Genomic DNA, 6,234 nt, shown 5'->3' with positions numbered 1-6,234 from the left:
AAAAATTCTCATTTTTCTACTCGAATTCCACAGACAGAACAAGAGCAATTTACACTGGCGCTCCAAATAATAGAACCACTCATTTAAATTCTATTTTTTTCATATTTGCGATTTTTCCCAATCCAAATAATAGAACCACTAATTTAAATTCTATTTTTTTCATATTTAGGATTTTTCCCAATTCATTGAAATAATTTTTACGTAGAAAATGTTTAAAGAATTACCTTACAACATTATATAAAGCGTGTGCACCATAAAATTTGAACAAATTATTTATCAATCTCTCGAAATTTGGTGACAGTGCAGAACTATTTTTTTTGTCCACATTGAAATGTTATTTATTAGCTTTGTTTTAATGGTATTCTCATTTAATTATGTTTATTAATCAATGAGAAACTATACAAAACATAGTTGACATGGAGGTGAACATAGTTGACAAATATCTTCAAAATCCATTTTTCACGTATTCACAAATAGGAAGAATGACTGGGAACTGAGAACTCATGTAGGACCATTTGGAACGTAATTTTACGATTCAAGGAAATCAAAACGTTTGCTCAAAAACCATAGGGGCAATTCACGAAATATCCAGACAAAATTGACGGGACGGCGAATATGGCGGAGACATACAGTGAGTGTCAATAGTTTGTTGCCTAATGGATGTTTGAGAAATCAAGTGAAAAAAATGATAGAAAAAAATACTTTTCCAAATTTTTCTTTTTGCAGATGAGTTCCTTGTAATCCGTAGATATTATTTATAGTTTTCAAAAAAAAATAATTAATTTTATTTCATATCAAAAATAATTGTTTTCCAAAAGTTGGTCATTTTTGAAAAATCAAAAGTTTGTTGCCTCATTAAAAAAACTAATTCAAAATGGTGAAAACGTGCAACCAACTTTATGTAAACCGGTTACATTTTGGGCTTATGTCATTTGATAGGCAAATGGTGGATTTGTACATTTTTATGGCTGTCAATCTTAAATATGTAGGTGTAAGAGTGATGACAAATAACAAGAAATAATCAGTTTTTTGATAATTCATAATTTAGGTTATAATGGCAAATTACAAAAAGTTGAAAGGTGGGATATTGTCCAGAGATACTGCTGGAAGGAATCGGCGTCGCTTAATTGCCAAATTTTATGAAAATTCATGAAAAGTTATACATAAAATGGTCAAATATTATAGTTATGAGGCACGAGTACATCTGAAAAACGCTACTGGTAGACCCAGGGTTTCGACTCAGAAAGTCGATAACCGCATTCTAGGTATCTCTGATAGTAACCCCATGATGTTTTCTTCAAAAATTCAGAGTCGGCTGGTTACAGAAGGCATACAGGCTTCAAAACCAACCGCAATTTAATGAAAGTGGTAAGAATAATTACTTGGTTTGCAGGTTTCCATTGGTAAACAAAACCAATCTGGTTAAAAGGTTGTAAATTCACTTGGAGCATGCTAAAAACGTAAAAATACAACCTCTTACGCAGTTTGGTTTTGCTTACCAATGGAATCTTGCGAGCCAAGTACCTATTCTTATATTTTCTTTCATTTTGAGTTTGATTTTCGAAGCATTTGAAGCCTGTATGCCTTCTGTAACCAGCCGACTTTGAATTTTTGAAGCAAACATCATGGGGTTACTATCAGAGATACCTAGAATGCGGTTATCGACTTTCTGAGTCGAAACCCTGGGTCTACCAGTAGCGTTTTTCAGATGTACTCGTGCCTCATAACTATAATATTTGACCATTTTATGTATAACTTTTCATGAATTTTCATAAAATTTGGCAATTAATTCCAGCAGTATCTCTGGACAATATCCCACCTTTCAACTTTTTGTAATTTGCCATTATAACCTAAATTATGAATTATCAAAAAACTGATTATTTCTTGTTATTTATCATCACTCTTACACCTATATATTTACCATTGACAGCCTTAAAAATGTACAAATCCACCATTTGCCTATCAAATGACATAAGCTCAAAATGTAACCGGTTTACATAAAGTTGGTTGCACGTTTTCACCATTTTGAATTAGTTTTTTTAATGAGGCAACGAACTTTTGATTTTTCAAAAATGACCAACTTTTGGAAAACAATTATTTTTGATATGAAATAAAATTAATTATTTTTTTTGAAAATTATACATAATATCTACGGATTACAAGGAACTCATCTGCAAAAAGAAAAATTTGGAAAAGTATTTTTTTCTATCATTTTTTTCACTTGATTTCTCAAACATCCATTAGGCAACAAACTATTGACACTCACTGTATTTGGCGCGGCGAAAAGTGAAATAACACTAAATAATGAATTTTTCGGTCCGTTTTTATTCGTCGAAAAGTAGGCAAATGCAATTGGCCAGGGGTGGAATGATAACTTTTCGATACTATCGAATTAATAGTATCGATAAATCTATATCTGTTAGATTAAATGAATGTAGACTTTTTACGCATTGTTGGGCCATTCATTGTAATATTCTTAAAAGAATGTGACTGTTATATTAGTTAGAGAAAGTGCAGCATCGTTTAAAATTTTCAAAATCGACAGTCGATATTATCGAAAATAAGTTATCACAGGTTATTTATTAAGGCGCGTATTTAAAATTGGAAAATATAAGTCGTTGTAATAATTTAGGAATTTAAAGTATTCTGATAGAGAAAATTTTCAAATACTAATACAAATGTTTATATTTTGAATGAAGCATTTTTTCCAAAATCACTTTGACTTCTTTTTAAATTCTAAATTCAATTTTCAGGGATACGGTAGAAAATGACGATGATGATACAATTTAAATCTTAGAAGGTTATAAAATTATTTGGGTTCTAATCAAGATGCCTTCACATAATATTTTCTGAGAATTACAATAAATGTTGTAAGTCTGTAAAGACCAATTACCTCTCAGAAGAAAAAGATTCAACTGTTTAATAGAAATGCATTAACAAACAGCATTTTTTGGTCAGAGTTCTACAATAAATTGTTAGGATATTTAAAAATTTTACCTTAATGAAAGAAATTTAAGTTTTATTCTGAAAAAGAAGCACACTGTTTCCAAATTACATTCAGGCGTATTTAAAAAATGATTTCATAAATTGACTCCCAATGGTAAGCAAACTTGCATAATTATATGTGCATATTTCCGTCAGGTGCATAATCCCGAAGTGCATAATGCCGGGACTGAGTGAGTGTAAACGTATGCCGAAAATTTTATAAAGCTTGATCTCTTCCTTCTCCTTAAAAATCGCAAAAACTGCTAAGTTTTGGCATTCTAATTTTGGGCTGCGCCCCTTAAAACAAGTAAATATGTTTCAAATAATATACTTTATATTTGAGGCGACAATACCGGGGGACAACCCGACAGTATAAGTCCGAGACACCACCGCTAACCTTAATACACCCTAAAAGGGTAAGATGGGATAATTTGGACTCATTTCTAGTTCTTTTTGGTTTTCTTTTTCTCTTGGATCATTTGAAACAGTGAGAAAATCTCAAAATTTCAAAATAGACATGGTTCCAAATTACCCCATCTTACCCTACTTCTGCTTTCTTGGGAATATTTTCCCCGGATTTCTAGAATAACAACCCAGTAACGAAAGAGTTTTGGGTTCGAAAAATTTTGACGGTGGCGACCCCCCAATTTCTTCAGAGCGTGGTGGTCACCATCAAAAACTAATTTAATTCTCTGCGGTGGCCACCAATGCGGCGGCGCTACGGTATTTTCCCCACATTCACCACCAAAAGTTCGGTGTTTGTACAGTAGTACGACGTGTAGGACTCTGTATAGTACTTGTCTTATGCAAAATTTGTACAGCGTGACACAAGACGTTCCTGAAACTTTGTTCCGGATTCGTCTGTCAGATGGCTGAATCCTCAGAGTTGTGATTTCTTTTATTAGTGAAAAATGATAAAATTAGTGTTTTTTCAAGCAATTGACCAGCAGGATTCCAGAGAGCAGTACAGGTACGTGATAATTTGATTGCAATTCTGTAGAGTTTTTCATTTTTTAGGTCTTAAAAACACTGAAATATAAAAGTGACGCTTAGTGAGCGTCCTTTGGTTTTTGGGGCTCCCAAGGCAATTTTTTTTTATAAAATATTCTTGAAGAGTCCCAAATTCAAGTTAGTAGTGCTGTTTAATAAGAAAAAAAAATATCTGGGCAGTAGATGAAAAAAAGGTTGCATTAGGAAGCTCTAACCTCATTCTAATTCATTTTCCATCCGGAAGCCTTTTTTGGGCCCCACATTCAATTTATAATAAGGTGTGAGAATTTCCTCAATCTCCATGGATAAGTGTATTGGGTTTAAAAAGGATTTCTTTGATAGGATTTTTCTTTAATTTTTTTTAGGGTAATTTAGGGCAACATGTTTTCATTTCTCAAACACATTCTGTCCGGAAGTATCTTTTCTAGGGTTTCAGATCGTAATTACGGATGAAATAATCGTATTTCCTCAATCCTTGTGGATCTGCGTGTTATGTTTAACCCTTTAAGGACGAAATACTTTTTACTGACCGAAAATGAACAATGAAAATGAAACCGATAATCAAAATCAGTGACACGTTTTACATCTAACCTTGTAAAATCTAACAGTCTGATTCGGTGCATTTTTTACCTCTACATGATAGGGACAAAAATAACCTAAAAAAATCAAGAAATTTTTCTGACGATACCAATGAATGATAATTGTCACTCTAATGAAAAATATAATGTATATGAGCGTAGTAACTTTCTATTTACAAAAGGGTTTTGCTTAAAAAAATTGGAATATAAAAAAAGTAATTTAAAAATTGCTCAATTTTGAGCTTAAATATAGCAAATAGCTGGACATTTGTAAAAAATATCCTAAATTCCTACAACTTTAAAAAATATGATACTCTCATGAATACAGAACTACGGTGCGCTTCCAATATTGAAACCATCACAAAAAGACAGCACTATTGTTAGAAGATGTGGTCTAACAAACAAAGAAAAAGAAAAGTAACGTTTTTGCTTATAACAGCAAATTATTTGAGGATCTGAAAAACTGTTGTCGCAATGATTAAAAAATAAAGAATATAAATATATGAATTTTTCGTTTATATCTTTTCAATTATGTAAAAGTAAATAAATATTTAAAATAAAAGTCTTCACCATTTTTAATTATTACTGAGATATTTCATTTAGGTCTCAAATAATTAAGACTAAAAAATAAAGGACGCCAAAATATGAATATTTCAAAATTTAAAACTGTGAGCCTAGGTAAATGCTTGACGTAGACTGAAACATAGATACGTTCTGAAAAGGTCTTGACATCAGCTACAACATAGTAAAATTTCAGCCCAATCGGATGAGTTACAGGTGATCTTATAGATCTCATGCATCTTACCCTTAGATTAAAGATCTTCAATGTCGTTTATTATTAAAAATTGTTGATTTTTTTAATATTTATCAGAAAGTGCAGTCACCTGCACCTTATCTCAAATGTAAGCTTTTTTCTTAATTTTTTACATAGTAAAATTTTATAAAATAAATTCTAATGAAACAAAATCCATTCACTAACAACTGAATACAAATAATTTTACCCGTGACATTAGCTCTGAAAAATACGACCGATTTTAGTGTAAATTTTTCCCTGATTTCGTACACATTTCACGAGATATCTCCAAAACTACGTAGGTTGCCAATTTGGGGTTTTCGGTTGCCTATTCAATATTAAGTTGGCTTTTATTTTGGATTTATATTTTTTGGTAATTCATTCTACATTGACAGAAAACAGCTAATAAACCCAAAATTTTTTTCGGCGCGCTAGAAACATATGGGAAACATAGGAAATGTCATGCCTCTGATTTTACCCACTCACTCCCCTCCTTTCATTTTAACTTTTGAAGAGTAAAGTTAAGAAATAGCGAAAAAAGGGCACAAACATTAAAAAGAAATAACTTTAGGTAGTCAGGAAAAAATATTTTATCTACGGGTCACACGGGTGACCCAATCGTCTTTAAAATGTTAAAAATAATTTATTTGATAGTTTTTTCGTTATTTACTTTTAATAAGAAAATATTTTTATATGGGATTTTTAAAACTATTTTGTATCATCGTTACAGAAAAACTGGAGTGCACCGAGTTAGCACTTATTGAGAGCCAGCAACTATAAACTTACGTCAAATCATGAGAAGGACGGACATAAGCGGTTAGGAAAACATCGGCAGAAAACATAATTTCTAATTAATTTTAATAATTTTTTCAAATTTTCTCGATTTTG

The sequence above is a fragment of the Phlebotomus papatasi genome, chromosome 3, assembly GCF_024763615.1.
Source record: "Phlebotomus papatasi isolate M1 chromosome 3, Ppap_2.1, whole genome shotgun sequence".
NCBI classification, from domain to species: Eukaryota; Metazoa; Arthropoda; class Insecta; order Diptera; family Psychodidae; genus Phlebotomus; species Phlebotomus papatasi.
Note: the sequence above shows the minus strand (reverse complement) of the source record.